This window comes from Microcebus murinus, chromosome 6 (assembly GCF_040939455.1).
Source record: "Microcebus murinus isolate Inina chromosome 6, M.murinus_Inina_mat1.0, whole genome shotgun sequence".
NCBI classification, from domain to species: domain Eukaryota; kingdom Metazoa; phylum Chordata; class Mammalia; order Primates; family Cheirogaleidae; genus Microcebus; species Microcebus murinus.
In genome coordinates this window covers 19,126,303-19,143,465 of record NC_134109.1, presented here as the reverse complement: position 1 = coordinate 19,143,465, position 17,163 = coordinate 19,126,303, and positions in this window count along the sequence as shown.

Genomic DNA, 17,163 nt, shown 5'->3' with positions numbered 1-17,163 from the left:
CTATATTATTTTTTTTTTTTACCAGATATTGATAGTAGAATTGAGAAGAAAAATACATAAGTGTATCCTCACATTTTTCAGATCACTGACAATGTAGAGATTGCATGAAATGAATGTGTTTCCTCAGATCACTCAATACATTGGTAGAATCAAAAGCAGAAAGCATTGATTTGACAGGAAGGAAAATGAAAGCAACAGCATCTGTGGAACTTCAAAACCTTTGAACATTGGCAATTACTCCAACATTTATCTCTTTCTTAACACAGTCTTTCAGATGAGCCACTGTTAATGGAGACATTGGCAAACAGAAAAACTCCATAAAGGAATCTGCTGTAAAATTTCCAAGACAGAGAAGGAAAAAAAATGCAATGCCTTATAAAGTGAAATATATTCTTTATTGGATAAAATCAACCAAATAAACCTATCAATTGCAAGAAATGGTTACTGTGTATGAGTCATACCCATGATGAGAATACAAAACGAAGAATAGGGACATTTCATATAGAACTTGCCACTAGCAGGTTTGGAAAAGGCGAGCAAGATTTAATTCCTGTATTAATAGAAACAGATAAATATATAAGGAGTAAAGAAATTTGAATTGTGGCTATTAGTAAGTAATATGAGATTCTTAAATTTACTAGGAAGTGCAAAATTCTCCAGTCTTAATTTTAAGTATATGATAACATTAGCTTTTCAACATCTTTGGAAGTAGGCACAGCTATAACTTGATTTGGTCAATGAAATTAAACAGAAGTGGAACACTATGTTTATTTAAGAACTTAAATGTGGCTTTTCAGAAAGAGTTTGATTTACCATGTTTCTCTCTTTTTATTCTTTCGTGGTAACCACAAAGATTTTGGATGTGGCTTCTACATCAATCAGCCTGTATTCCAGACTGGTATGGAGAATGGTGGCAGACAACCAGAAATGAGCAAGTAGGAGAAAAGAAAACACACCTGGGTCACTTTAGGCCAGTGGTATTTTAGGGTTCTCAGTTTCTACAGTATAACCTAGACTTCTCTGAACAAATAATCATTGTAAGTTGATTATCTCTTTGTATTACAACAATTGTGATAATAAAAATACAAGAGCAAGAAGATCCATTCAGAAATCAATATAAACAAATCTGTCTCCTAAGATTACATTTCTTTGATTTAATAAGTACATCTTTCCCACTAGTCTAGTGTACATCATAGTGCACACACACACACACACACACACACACATACACACACCCCAGAACAACAATGAAAACAGAAAGATGAAAAGAATCATTCTCTTGGTAATGCTTCTTTTAAGCAAAGTGAAAGAGCATGAATAATACCTGTTATCAAGGGAAGATTAGATTCAGTGTCAGAAATATTAGAATTGTCACCCAATAAGTCCAAAGTTTTATATATAAAATAAAATTTAGAAAAAAATACTAAAAAGAAAGAAAGAAAAAAGATCTCCTGAACAAATGTTTCTGTCTACTGTTTGTTTTATGTACTAGTTCTCTCAAATATCAAGGTTATTGCTTTCTTTCTCCAATATTTATGGAAAATTCATAGAGTTCTGGCTGCAAAGCTGTAAAAATTTGAAAACATAATATAAAACTTCCTAAGACTCTGTATCACTAAGACACAAACACACAGAACTAAAGTTGTTAGACTAGCAAGTGCTGCTGCGTTGAGAATTAAGAGTATATGTGCATTGGTCGAATGAAAGAGAAATAAAATAGATGCATCATATAATTTTTCTCATACTAGAATAAAATAAGGTACTGAAACTCCCAGTGCAGACAAAACAAAACTTCGGTCCTAAAGTTTATAGCACTAGTCTTGGCAGTTGTCCTTTGGAACACATGAAAATATATTTTGACTGATAACGTGGAAGAAAACAGCTTTTCCTCATAAAACATTTTAAAAGTTTCACTAGAGGACAAGATGTCAGAGTGAGAAAGTGATTGGCAAAAGAAACTTTCTCTTCTATGTCCCTTCTGCCCCAAAGACTAAGAAGTTTACTCCTGTTGGACACTTATTGTATTTTTACTTAACATTTCAGTGATTCTAAATTTATTTCATCTTACCAAATCAAATTCAGGAAACTTTGAACAAATTTATTTAAAGAAGCTCACCCAATATTAACTATAAATAGACATGGGAAATATATTTTCCTATTTTTAAAATTTTGCCAGTAAAAGAATTCAATGTACTTGATGAATTAATGTCAAATAAAATTTGAGTTGTCCCTTGAAACTTTCAGTTTAAGATTCATCATTTTCTTTTTCTTTTCCATGAGTCATACTTTTTAGAACTAGTTTTGTTATCAGGAAGAACAGAACTGAAGTGTGGGCACTATTTTTATATGATATCAGAATTATTGGGTTCTGTGGTAGGAGGAAGAAATCTTTTTCCTTAAATAAAAATTATTAAGATTGGTAAATGGTCACTAAAGATAGACTTGTAGAAATACAGCAAAAAGATATAGAAAAATATAAGAACAAGTTAAGGAATGAGAAAAAGTAAACATATCAACCCAAATAGAGTTCCAGAAGGAAAAATGGAGAACGAGATAAAAGCAATATTTTAAATGATAATGGTTGATGAATTTCCAGAACTGATGAAAATTACATATTCTCATAATCAGGAACTCAGCTAAACCTAAGATTTATAGATAAACATAAATCCTCACCTAAACTTCTGCCAATGAATTCTCTGAATATCGAAGAAAAAGAGAAGGCATCAAATGAAAGTGAAGCCAAAAGAGAGATTAACTGTGAAAGAATGACAGACTGATATATTTTTTTTAAAGCAAAAATAGAAGTCAGAGGACAGAAAGCTGACATTTTTAAAATATGAAGAAAATGTTATTATTTTTTCTGTGGAAAAGACCTCTTCCCCAACCAGTTTCCACTTTCTTGGCCCCCAAACACAGCTAGAGTATATTTCCTTATCTCTCTTGTAATTAGGTCATATAGATTGAGTAGTTCTGGTCAGTGGAATATTAGACCAACTGAGGTAAACCACTTCTGGATAAAACCTTTCATGAAGTAAACTTTCTCCATTCTCTTTTTCTCTTTCCACTAGCTTCTTACAGATACTGCCAAAACTCTAAATAACATAATAGCCAAAAAATGGAATGAGCTTCCATTGCTGAACACACATTTAGAGATCTACTTGTCAATAAAGGGGTACTTGTCAATATAATTTGGGGTATTAATTTTTGTTAGATTTTTCATAAATCTTTTTAAAATCTAGATTTGTGTAACCAAGTTAATCCATCTGTAAATAAAAGAATAAACACATGATGGCTATATAAAATATGAATAATATTTATTATGAGTATTTCCAAAAATATTAATAATTAAAAGATTGGAGAACTATTAAATTAAATAGAAGTTAAGAATAAGAACTAATGTACTTTAAGTTTTAAATTTTTTTAAATTGGGAGGATAATATAATTGTTAAGAGTAAGAGACTAAGAGGTGGGGCTGAGACCAGATGCAGGGACTTACAGATTGGGTGCAGGTGTTAAACTATACAACCTTCTGGCAGAAGCTAATTAGAGGGGCTGATAACTGCAGACAACAACCACCTTTGACCAGCTTGATAGCTGTCTCTGTCACCTTACATGAACTTTTACACCTTACATGAACTAATTACAAATATCATTTACATTACAGTTTTAAAATTTCTCCAGCCTTGAATTTGCCATAATAGTTCCAAGGCAACTGTATAAAATATAAAAAATGGAGGGAATCCAATTCTTAGAATTACTATGCAAATTCTTACTAATGCTTTACCCTTGAATATTCCTCCCCTCAATTCGTAAGACTTCAAATGATCAAAAACCACTTCTTTCCCGCTTGCCTGCTCTCCCCTCTGAGTGTATATTTTCACTTTCAATCACAAAGAAGCTGTGGCCTGGTGTGGTGGCTCATGCCTATAATCCTAGCACTCTTGGAGGCCAAGGAGGGAGGATCATTTGAGGTCAGGAATTCAAGACCAGCATGAGCAAGAGCAAGACCCCATCTGTATACAAAATAGAAAATTTAGCCAGGCATGGTGATGCACATCTGTAATCTCAGCTACCCAGGAGGCTGAGGCAGGAGGATCACTTGATTCTGGGAGTTTGAGGTTGCAGTGAGCTATGATGTTGCCACTACACTCTAGCCAGGATGACAGAGTGAGACTCTGTCTCCAAAAAACAAAACAAAACAAACAAACAAGCAAAAAATCCTGTTGCTTGCTTGCCTTACTTGGTGTGTCCTCACATTCTTATCCTAGTAATCAGCAAGAATTTGGAGAAGCCTCCACTTGGAAGCCACTAACACAATGAGACGTTGCTTTTTTGTTTAACAAATACTATTGAGAACTTACTAGGTTCTAGACATTTTAAAGATGGAATATTGCAATTAATCAAATAGGTAATGTCTTTGTGTGGGACTGATATTCTAGTTGCAACCTTAAGACAACCATGAAAATAATAGAAATAGACTGTATAACTTCAAACTAATAGATGATTGATGACATGGATTGAAATAAAAATCTGTAATCATTTCAATTTTTATAAATATACATCCAAAAAAAGAGAGAGAAAAAATAGAAAAAGTGGGGCAATTATGAAAGACTAAGCAAATAGGCCAACAATTTTCAAAATATCAGCAATCATAATAAATATAAATGACTAAAACCTTCAATTGAAGAATAAAGGTTCTCTGAAAGGTAAATTTATAGCATTAAATACCAATTTTGTAAAAGAAGAAAGAACTCAAATAAACAGCCTAATGTTACAAATCAAGGGACTCAAAAAGGAAAAATAAGTTAAAAGTTAGCAGAAGGAAAGAAATAGCAAAGATCATAGCAGAAATAAATGAGATAGGGACTAGAAAAGAAACAGAAAAAAATCAATGCAACTAAGAGTTGGTTATTTGGAAAGAAGAAATCAACAAAAATTTATCTAGACTAAAAAAAGAGAGAGAAAAATCAAAGAAATAAAATCAGAAATGAAAAAGGAGACATTACAACTGATATGACAGGAATACACAGATCATAAGAGATTACTAGGAGTAATTATATGCCACAAATTGAATAATCTAGAAGAAATAGATAAATTCTTAAAAACGTATTTATTTTCCAGCAAAGAAAACACCAAGATCTAATGGCATCATTGCTGAATTCTACCAAACATTTAAAGAAGAACTAATACCAATCCTTCTCCAACCCATCCGAAAAATAGAAGAGGAAGGATCCATGCAAACTCATTTTATGTGACCAACATTACCCTGATAACAAAGCCAGCCAAGGCATCACACTACCTATTTTCAAACTACATTACAAAGCTATAGTAATCAAAACATCATGTTACTGTTGTGAAAATAGACACATCAGCCAATGGAACATAATGGAGAGCCTAGAAATGAACTGACACTTCAGTCAACTGATTTTTGACAAAGGTGTCAAGAACACACAACAGGAAAGAGACAGTCTCTTCAATAAAGTGTGTTGGAAAAAGTACATATTCACATGCAGAGGAATGAAATTGGATCCTTATATCATGTATAAAAATCAACTCAAAATGGATTAAAGACTTAAGCATAATGCCTGAAACTGTAAAACTACTAAGAGAAAACATAAAAGTTTCATGACATTAGCCCAGGCAACAATTTTTTGGATTTGACCCCCAAAACAGAGACAAATAAAAGTATAAAAATACAAATGAGATCACAACAAAAAAAACTTCTGCACAGCAAAGGAAACAATCAAGAGTGAAGAGATTACAGGTGAAATTTGAAGAATATACTTGCAAACCAAGCATTGGATAAGTTAATACCCAAAATATGTAAGCAACTCAACTCTATAGCAAGAAAACAAGCAACTCAATTTTAAAATGGTCCAAATAGATATTTCTCTAAAGAAGATGAAAAATGAACAATACATATATAAAATAATGTTCAATATTACTAATAATTAGGGTAATGCAAATTAAAACTATAAGGAGATATCACCTCATACCTGTCAGAATGCTATTGTCAAAATAGACAAAGGATAACAAGTGTTGGCATGGATGCAGAGAAAAGGGAACACTAGTACCTTGCTCGTGGGAATGTAAATTAGTAAATAAAAACCCGCACGGAGGTTCCTCAAAAACTCAAAGTAGAATTACTGTGTGATCCAGCAATCCCACATCTGGGTATATATCCAAAGTATTTAACAATATATTATAATGGCTCACACAGAGGATAAAAAAGGAGTGTCAGCTGCTTTTACTTTCTTATCTTTTTTCTCCTACTTCAAGATGCCACATTTCTTAAAATAAAATATGCAGATAATTAAAAGATTGTTTATCCAGAAGAGTAAGAATGAAAGCATCCAAATCATGAGATTGTTGTAAATTGATGCTTCATTTTTAAAGAAAAATCAAATGTTAAAAACATTAGTACAAAAATGAATGAATATAAACTTCTTTATCAATATACAGCGTTTCTGGACCAACATAGTTGATGTATTTTCCTTTATTAGCCCATTCAATAAATATCTGTTAGGATGCATGTTCTGCCCTTAGGATACAAGGGAGATCAAGACAAGTTTACAAAATTCTTGCCTGCAAACAGCTTACATTGCTATGGGGAGGTAGGCAATAAAGCAAGTAAATAGATACATAAATATTACTAAAGAGAAATGTTTGTGTGCCAACATATAGACTTTCTCAGAGAACACCTCTCCTAAAACTAAAATATATGAAGATATCTATGTTTGGCAACAGAATTACCATCCATTTATACACCTTCTGTCTATAAGTTCAGGGACTGCATTAAGTTTTACAGGCTGTTTTATCTTCATTCTCTGGTACAATGCATGTCCCTTGGTACATAAAAACATCTGTTGAATGTGTGAATCAACAAATACCATTCGCTCAATTATATCATTTCTCTTCATTATGTTGTTTATTCATAACCCTTTGAAATACACCATGAAATGCATGTAATGCTCATATAGCAAAGACTTCATAGGTTAGAGAATTAAGGAAGCTCACCTGAATAGAATGGAAATAGAGCAAAAACTTCAAAATGCATCCAACTGTGAGTGGTGGAACTGCAAACTTAAGTGCCATATACTTGAACATAGACTTTAAAGATATATGTTTAATTTCAAATTTGCCTTTTGACACATTTAGAATAATACTGGGAACCCAAGATCACATACATCCTGAATATATGCATTCTTCCTTTCTTTATAATCAATGTATTCCAAATAGTTTAGTTACTGCCCAAAAATTCTTATTGTTCTCTGATACCATTACATGCATAGTTACAGATTTAGCAACATTTTCTTTAAATATAGAAATAATTACAATGTTTGATTGCACACTAATTCTTCCGTATTAATGATGTTTTTTGAACCTATCATACAGCAACAAATTGAAAATGCTCCTCTGCTACTATAAAAGTTTTATAAGTTTAGTTGTCATAAATTTGAGTGAACCTTATTCAGTAGAAAGTCTAATGTCAGGATTAAAAAATAGTGTCTGTATTTCAATAACTTCAAAATTGCTTAACTTTTTTATATGCTCCTTAAGTAATAAAAACACAAACATGGCTTTTCACAAAACACTTTTTTCCTCTTATTTTCAACATTCTCACTGTAGCAAATACATTGTTACCAATATTTTCTGCCTTATTTCCTAACAGAAAATCTAAATCATCAAAATAATGTTTTTGAAAGAACCATGCGATGTCCAGAAAGCCTTCTGAAACGTTTTATGTTTGATTTAAGCACTTTTGAGCAAAAAGAATATGAATAGAAACCACTAAAATCTTTGAGATTTGGTTTGAATCTCTGAACTCATGAATTTCAAGTGACATTAAATTGGCCCAGATAATACCATAGCTAGTTAATGCAACCCTCATTCACCCTTATAAGTCAAATAATGTTTTTACATGTTCCTAAAGAATCCCTGCTGCCATGAAAAAAAAAAAAAAAAAAAAAAAACTCATCTTTGTTCACAATGAACAGCCCTGATGGATTTCTGTAGTTGGTCCTGAATACCTATGTGCTTTATTGTCTTTCAATCCTAAGAAAAGACATCTTTCAAAGGGGCAGGTGCAGAGACCTGAGAGAGCAACACCCAATCCTGTATTAATGGCTCATAATCAGGGCCATTTTCCATTAATTTGACAACTTGCATGTTGTACCACAGTTTAAAATAATGAGCGATCTTTATTTGACTGTCAGTCATATTGATCTGTCTATAAAGAAGTCAAATTTAATGTTCACTGTGGTGATAATTAAGTTCACTTAAGAAAGAGAGGCACTGACATCTGGCCAACAAACAGTATTACAGGTAAGTTATGAGAGTCTAATCAACACCAGAATCAAATTACTATACATCGACTGAAAGTTTATTAAATCACCATATCTCTGTTGATTGTTTGACATGTTAATGGTATTTTTAAAAAAGATTAGAGAGTACTATTTTCAGCGTAGAAAGGTATGAAGCAGAAGTACGTATCAGAGAAGGAAATTTGAAAATCCGAAGTGATTCTGATGTCCAGGATTGACTTGACATATTTGTTATTCTGTATATTAATTCATTCTGCTACCTTATCTCTCTGTTCTGAAATATGCTGGGAGAATTTGTCTACTAGGAAAAACATCATTCCTGGGAAGGTTTGCCAATTGAGAATAGAGTAAAAGAGAATTGCTAAGTCCTTATGGTGTTTTAGCTCCAGGGTGCTATGATTCTGGTGTATATAATTTTATCCTATTTTTTTCTCTTCAAGCCCACAAGGGGGAGGGGTTTAGCAAGAGTGAATTAAGGCATCTGTGTCTAAGTAATGCATTTGCATGTACATACAAAAAATGAATATTGAATAAGTTATCTAAAAAAATTCACAAAGGAAAAATCATTCCTCACGTTTTCTTCAACGATCTGAAGATTTCAAACATAAGAAGATTTGAAATACTCTAAGCACTCTCATTAATTCCTTTTGCTATACAGCAAGAAATCTGTCTCCATAATACACTATGCACAGTAAGTAGCTGGGTACCCACAGCTCAATGAATGACAAGGATAATGGTGATGGCAAGGGTGATGGTAAGGTTGAAAATTATGAAGGCAATAATGAACTACTGGCTTTTAAGAAATCCAAATGGAACTACTTAAATTAAATTCTCACTGAATAAACTTGAACAGTGATGCTTTGAAAAGGTAAAATTCTGTGACCTTAGAAAATTTGGATCTGTGGGTTTCATGGGTGGAATTAAGCAGAATTTCCCAGTTACAGAATATTTCCCAATAGTGTACTAAGTGAGAGGTAGAAATATTATCACAATATTTTAATGCTGCATTATAATTCATTTCAAACACATTATTTCATTGATGCCATAACAGTTAGGTGATTTTATTATTCTCACTTTAAAGGTGGGAAAATTGAGGCTTTTCTTATTTTAGTCTCTAAATGTTAGTGATGTGATTTGAAGATTTATTTTTTCTCTATCCTATATGTTAGCAAATTTAGGTGATATTCTACTGTAGTTCTGCAGAAGTAATCATGTGCAGAAGCACCAGTAAACATATTCACAAGAAAGCATGTACGTTAATCTTAACTACTGAATATTTTCCTTTGAACTGTCTGGACTTCAATCTCTTTATTAGAAAATTCAGGAATAAAATACTTACATAATAAAGATTTTAATTATATCAGGTAACAGAAGATCTGTGAACAAATATTAATTATTCTTGAGTGACCTATAATATTATAAGATATCTGTGAAATTTCTGTAAAAAGAATAAGGATGCACGGATTCCCCAAATCACACACATTGGTGACATTATTCAAAGTGGACCATCAGGAATGATCCCATCATTCCTCACATCTCTGTTTATCTCTGTCTCTCCAGAGTCTAAGATTCATTGGTCATCTATTTTCATCTAATTTTTCCTGACTATAATAGCTAATATATATTAATCTGACCCAATCTACAGCCCACTCAAAACTTTCCACTCTCGATAACTCTTAACTATACAATCAACAGACAGGGTTACATGACAACTTCTTCTCAGAACTTTCCACTCGCTTCTGTGACTTCAGCTGGAATCTGGTTGTCTCCTTGGACATGCTTCTCCTGTAGGCTTCTGAAGTCAGAGGATTTTTTTTTTTTCGTGTGTTCATTTTGTGGTTTTTGTTGTTGTTGTCTTGTCAGACTTATCTTATGACCAGGTGATGGAAGAGATATTCTTTATTTACCATATTATTATTCTTTCAGCCTTTTTTTTCCCCTTGCCTGTAGGAAAAAAGGTAAACATAATCACAAGCAACATACACATATATACCAATAGTGTTCTATTGAAACTGCTACCGTGAGCCCTATCATCTATGCCACACTCCCTGTGGTACCATCAATCCCCTGACGTTCCTTGAAGACTAGAAAAATTTTTATTTCACAGTTTTCTACAGCAACATTTTTCCAATCTTCATTTCCAGTAAAGTCAGTAACTAATCAATATCCTACTCTCCCAAATTCTCTAATATTCTTTTTTCATCTCCTGTACTCCCAAACCTCACCAATCTCTGGAGTAATAACTTCAAACCTCCTATTTTCCACCTACATCTCTTTTCTTTTTAATTTACTGACTATAATGCTTCTCTGCTACAATTCTTCCATGTCATCTAGACCAGGAGTGGACAAACTTCTTTTCTTTAAAGGCCTCAGTCATTGTAGGCCATACAGTTTCTATCACAATTACTCAACTCTGCCAATGTAGTATGAAAGCAGACATGTGTTTACTAGATGTATGTAATAAGTAACTGTGGCTGTGAGACGTGAAGTTCATGTTCATAACATTTAACCTGGTACCCAGTAACCCTTAATGTATGCTTTATCTAAGTCAAAGGCCAGTGTCTCTTCTGTACACATTGGAAATTATTTGGCTTTAAGTATGGATGACCATAGGCAAGAATGACAAAGAAATCAGGTCATGAAAGTTGAGAATTTTGGTTAAACAAAAATATAGCAATAATAGTAACAGAGCACAAAAACTGGTGAGTGAATAAAACTAAGCAAGTTTTATAGTTAGAGAAACTTTATTTTCAGAATGAAAAATAGAGTACAAAACTCTAAGTTTCTTAAGCTGTTGGAAACCTTTAGAAAGAGGGCTTAGACCTTTCTTGCTGGCCTTGGAGAAGCATACTGCCATGAGTTCTCCAGCTGCGAGAAAATAAGTTCTGCCAACAACCACGTGAGTGTGGAAGAGGCTCTGGGGCTTCAGATGAGATCTCAGCCCCAGCTAACACCTTGACTGCTACCTTGCGAAACCTTGCGAAACTAAGCTATGCCAGGACTCTTAGACCATTGTAATTGTGAGATGATAAATGTGTGTTATTTCAAGCTGATACATTTGTTTAATGTGTTACACAGCCACCCAAAACTAATATAACTACTAATGCATCCATAATATACATTATTAATTAAAATACAATATGCTATTCTCTCTTCTAGCCTCATACATATATTTTTCCTTCTCACACTCACTTCAGTGACATCCCATAGTTCAGTGAGAAAGAAGGAAATTAGCAGAGATTAGCTATCAAAATGTTACCACAAAGCAGATAATTCTGCCTGTCTCTGAAGACACCTACTTCCCTCTTAAAATGCAGTGTTGCTGTTTTATGAAAACCCAGTGTCTCTACTGGTGCTCTATTGTTGGACTTTCTTATCCTTCAGTTATCACTGTTCTATTCTAGGTACTTAGTTTCTCCTTCTTCATTTAATTATGTTCAAGTATCTTTGATTTATATATGTATATTAGCAGAAGGTCTCCAATTTATGGTGGTTTGACTTAAGATTTATTGAGATGCTAAATACATTTCTACTTATGATGGAATTATTGGGGTACTTAAATGCATTTTCCACCTATGATGTTTTCGAGTTACAATGAGCTTATCAGGACGTAGCTTTGTCATAAATTAGGGAGCATCTGTACATGAATTTGTGTGTGACACAGATATATGTAAATTAATACATGCATTAACATTCATATATACACATATATATACATTCATACATGTGCATAACATTTCTATATAGATTTACATATTATAATATTTATATGTATTTATCTGTATGTATATATTAATATAATGTCTCCTACTACTTCTTACTCTGTTCCATTCAGCAGCAGAACTTCTTCAAGGACATGTCTCTATCTCCTGTCTCTACTTCCACCTAGTATCTCCTTAACATGCTTTTAACACCCACTCAGCTGAAAGTGCTCTAGACCAGTTCACCAAGGTTTTTGCTCTTGCCAAATTCAGTGGAAAATTTTCTGACTTCCTAGTCTTCTACTTCTTAGAAGCATTTAGCAATAATGGCTATCCTTTTCCCAACCCAAACCTCCACCCTTGATTCTTGACATAGTCTTTCTTTGGGCGTCTTATGACACCGAATATTCCTGGGTTATAGTTCAGTTCATCAGCTTCCCTTGTTAGTTCTTTTCTTTGTACCCCATTGCTAAATTTGTGAAAATTTCTGTTCTTCTGTATACTTTATTCTAGGTGGTCTCATTAATTCTCATGACTTTACTTACCATGACAAATCCCAAAGTGTCTCCAGCCCGAATCCTGCATATGAGATTCATACTCATATATCTCAAGCTATTTGACATGTACATTTGTCTCTCTGGTGAGTATCTTAAAATTAACACATCGAACTTAATACCCTTAACTTCATATCTCTCATACATACACACACACCACACACACACACACACACGTGTGTGCGTGCACACCCCAAATACTAAAAATAGCCATAAAGACAAATTATCTGGCCTTCTCACATTCTCCCACATCACAATAAATGGCACCTTCCAGGTTGCCAAAGACTAAAAATAAAATAAAATAAGGTGAACTTATTTATGATGTTTTTCTATCCCAGTGTATATTTTCTACCCAACACATGTATGTTTCTGAACAGAAAGTCAATGTAGTTATAAAACACAATCATTAGCCATATAATAAAGCAAAACCAGTAATAAAATAGCAGCATTTACCGTGCACATTTGCATACATTAACTTCTTTCATCCTCATTAATAACCTCTATGTGCTATACATTTTATTTTTCTTATATTTTTTTCTTATGTTGAGGGTAAATAAATAAGCTCAAATTTGTCAGTGACTTTCTTAAGCACACCTGACTTCTATCTCTTAGACCTATGGTATACTCACTGAAATTCAGAAAGGATTCTAAAAACAATATTCATGTCATAAGACTAGTAAATGTCATTGAAATAAAACACTTTCATCAGTAATGTATATCTGGAAAATTACTGAAAACTTCTTTAGAAATATTTTTAAAATTTCAGATAGTAGTGTTAGAAAAATTGACCAGTTAATGCAAATTGAACTTATACAGCAAACAGCTCTCTTTCTTATTCCTTATCATCTTTTTGTTATTGTTCATCCCTTGAGCACATTATTCATAATGCTTTTCCTCTATTCCCTTTATGCTGTTTGGATGTTTCCCCTCTCAAAATCTGTTTTACCCCAGTTTATCCTCGCCTGGAATCCAGACCACCTAGCTCAATACATACTGAAATTTGTGTATGTGCTCAAGCTTGTGTGTGTGTGTGTGTGTGTGTGTGAATTTATGTTTCATTAACCGCAGACTCAAGTAGCTAAGTTTTTTAACCACACTACCTACCCAGGGGTATAATTTTTATTATACCACTTGTAAAGTATTTAAATGATAGAAAGGGTGTATATATGACAAATAGAAGCTTGTCATTTAAAATTATTCTTATGAACAGAGTTTTAAATAAGTTCCATATGACCTTTCTAAATGTCTAGAATGTTGGTAATGGGGTACAATCATTTCTACCTAGGCATAGTCATTGATTTTTCAAGTACTCTGGTATGCTAATGTGGTGTGTGCCTTATTCTCTCTCGTTATTCTAAGAATTGCTTGAAACGGTGATGAGCAAAATCAGGCCTCTATCAAGCTCTCTGTATAGGAAGGTAAAGGGTTCATGATTTTATGATAAAAGAAGATATACTCTCCATCAAAATTTGAGAGAAATTCATTCCTGAAAGCAAATGATAATGAGATCGCGCGCTGAAAATCTGTAAGTTAAAAAGGCAATTAGCTTGTCTATCTTATTCACCTACGGGGGCAAAAACAATTCAGTTCTCACTGTTAAAATGGATTGCAGTCATATTGGATTTGAAAACCTGACTTGTTAAATATTTATGAATATCTAAACCCTGCATAAGAGTAGAACAGAGGGCACATATAATTTAGAAAACTTTCATTCAGCTGAATTATTTCACGTGGGATTTTTATTTTATTTGAAACACAGATTGAAATATAATGTTTATTATCTCTGTTACAAAAACTCGAAATAAAAACATTTACAATGAAAAAGTTATAGAGCACCATTATTTTTGAAAATGGAATGCAGAGTAATTTCTTTAAGATTAATTCTTTTATTCTAAAATTCTAAATTAGAAATGCTTTTAGACAAATGCTTTCATGCATTTTTTATTTGTTTGTTTTAGTTGTCACTAGCTCACATTAGTTCACACCTGACCTTAGGAAGGTTATGGTAGATCTGTCATAAACAAGTGAGGGCTGTACACGCAGGGCCCGGGGCTACTGGTATTGCCCACCCCCAACCTGGAAATCAACAGTGGGGCTCTAGAAGTGAGAGCCTTTTACAGCTCGTGACTTTAAATACAACCGACCAGAAAGGAATATGTTCCCTCTGTAGATTGCATTTCAATTAGTGCAGCACAGCACTGGCAAATGACAGCTGGGCTCCCTCGGCCAGGGGAGGGGAAGGGCCAGTGCTGACACTGGCACCGCTGCTCTTGCTCCTTCTGCTCCGCTTCCTCTCTGACCAGCCCAACCGGCTGAGCTCCACACCTCCTTTCACCTAAATTGCTCTATGCAAGGCCATCCACACAGGAACTAAAGACCCATGCCCGATGGAGTTTGTCTCCTATTGTGCTACTGTGTTTTGTGGCCCTCTCTACTAAGGAAGAATTAGGCTACAGCCTGGGCTGGGACTTCAGCATTGACACATTGCGGTTAAACCACTACCTTCCCCAGGAGGAAAAAGGTGGGTGGTGAGGTTGGGTCACGCCTCCTCAGCTGGTTTGGTTCTGTACCTGAGTGCACCAGTACTTCAGTAGAAACCCTAGTCCTGCTGGGATGCTGGGTCTCTTTCTCCTCACACTGTCTGAGCTGACAATAGAGAGGCCGCTGGCAATGGGCAGGAGCCCTGATGACTTCCGGCTTTGAGCTTCATCTCACCATCCAGACCTGTCTGATGACTGAAGTTTCATCCTAAACCACTGCACTGGAAAAGGATTCTTCAATCATGTTGTTCTAACAGAACTGTTACTGTGTGCTCTTGGAAAGCTCTGAGCCAATGAGGCTTTGGGTTGTAGCTGAGGGTGGGACAGTGAAATGAGAAACACATGAACAAAAGCATGGAAGCAAAAATCTGCATGGTGTATACTGGATTTTAAAATTTTTAAATTAACAGTATGCATTATTGTTTATCAATAAATGTTCTTAGGATCATTTTTTGAATAAGGAATTCCACTAAGTACAAACTGCTTACTTAACGTTTATTATGTTTGGTTTTTTTGTTTGTTTGTTTTTTTGGTTTTTTTGAGACAGAGTCTCACTTTCTTGCCCAGGCTAGAGTGAGTGCCGTGGCGGCAGCGTAGCTCACAGCAACCTCAAACTCCTGAGCTCAAACAATCCTCCTGTCTCAGCCTCCTGAGTAGCTAGAACTATAGGCATGCGCCACCATGCCTGGCTAATTATATATATATATATATATATATATATATATATATATATATATATATATACATATATTAGTTGGCCAATTAATTTCTTTCTATTTATAGTAGGGACAGGGTTCTCACTCTTGTTCAGGCTGGTATGAGTGTTTATTATGTATTGGGCCCTGTGCTAGGCATGAGGGATAAAAGTATGAGTAGATGCAAATATGCTCTAGGAACTCGCTGTCTAAGCTAAATTTACTAACCTATTGCTAAGTCTTCTTTTTTTTTTAATTTCAGCATATTATGGGGGTACAAATTTTAAGGTTTCAAATAATGCCCTTGCCCCTCCTTCCTTCCACAAGTCTGAGCTTCAAGCGTGACCGTCCCCCAGACAGTGCACATCTCACTTATTATGTATGTATATATCCGCCTCCCTCCCCCCTCCCACCAGCCCATTACTCAATTAATGTAGTTCCTATGTGTCCAATTAGGTGCTGCTCAGTGAATACCAGTTTGCTAGTAAGTATATGTGGTGCTTGTTTTTCCATTCTTAGGATACTTCACTTAGTAGTATGGGTTCCAGCTCTAACCAGGAAAATACAAGATGTGCTATATCACCATTGTTTCTTAGAGCTGAATAGTACTCCATGGTATACATATACCACATTTTACTAATCCACTCATGAATTGATGGAAAATGGTTCATGTTAGCTACAGGCATATAACTGTGATTCTCTGGGAAGATCCCTGCCCAGAATTTATTTCACAATGATAGCTTGCTCATTTCTTCATGACTGGTTTCTCATGTCATACTCATTGTCACTCAAAATACTCTCCCATGTGTTACAAATTGTACCTTTTAGAGAAATTAAATTTATTACCTTAGATAAGCCTTTGCTTGCCTAATTCACATTGCTTGTGATTCATTTCAAGCAAATTTAGCAGAATCAAATATGCTGTAAAAGTCATCCACCCCTTTATCAGTAAACTCAAACAGAATTTAGAAATATGTTTTGCCAAGGTTGATAGTGTGCAGTTTTGGATATGCATTAAAATTTTATGTTGGTTGATCCAGATATTTTTATTTCTTTTTTTTTTTTTTAATTTTATAGATGTTCCTTCAACAGAGGCAGCTCTACTATGCCTCTCTGATTTTATGGCTTTCACTAATTTTATTGTTTTTTTTCTGATGTCAAATGTGTAACTGATAATAGCTGATGAATTACCTGTGATTTCCAGTTATCATACAGTGTTAAGGGCCCATAGCTACAGCATGACTTAATAATTACTCAGTTTGAAGTCTAAGAGGATATGCTGTGTCTACGGTTTCCTAAGTATGAAAAGAAACACACCCATACTGTGTTATCTTCTGTTATCAGACATG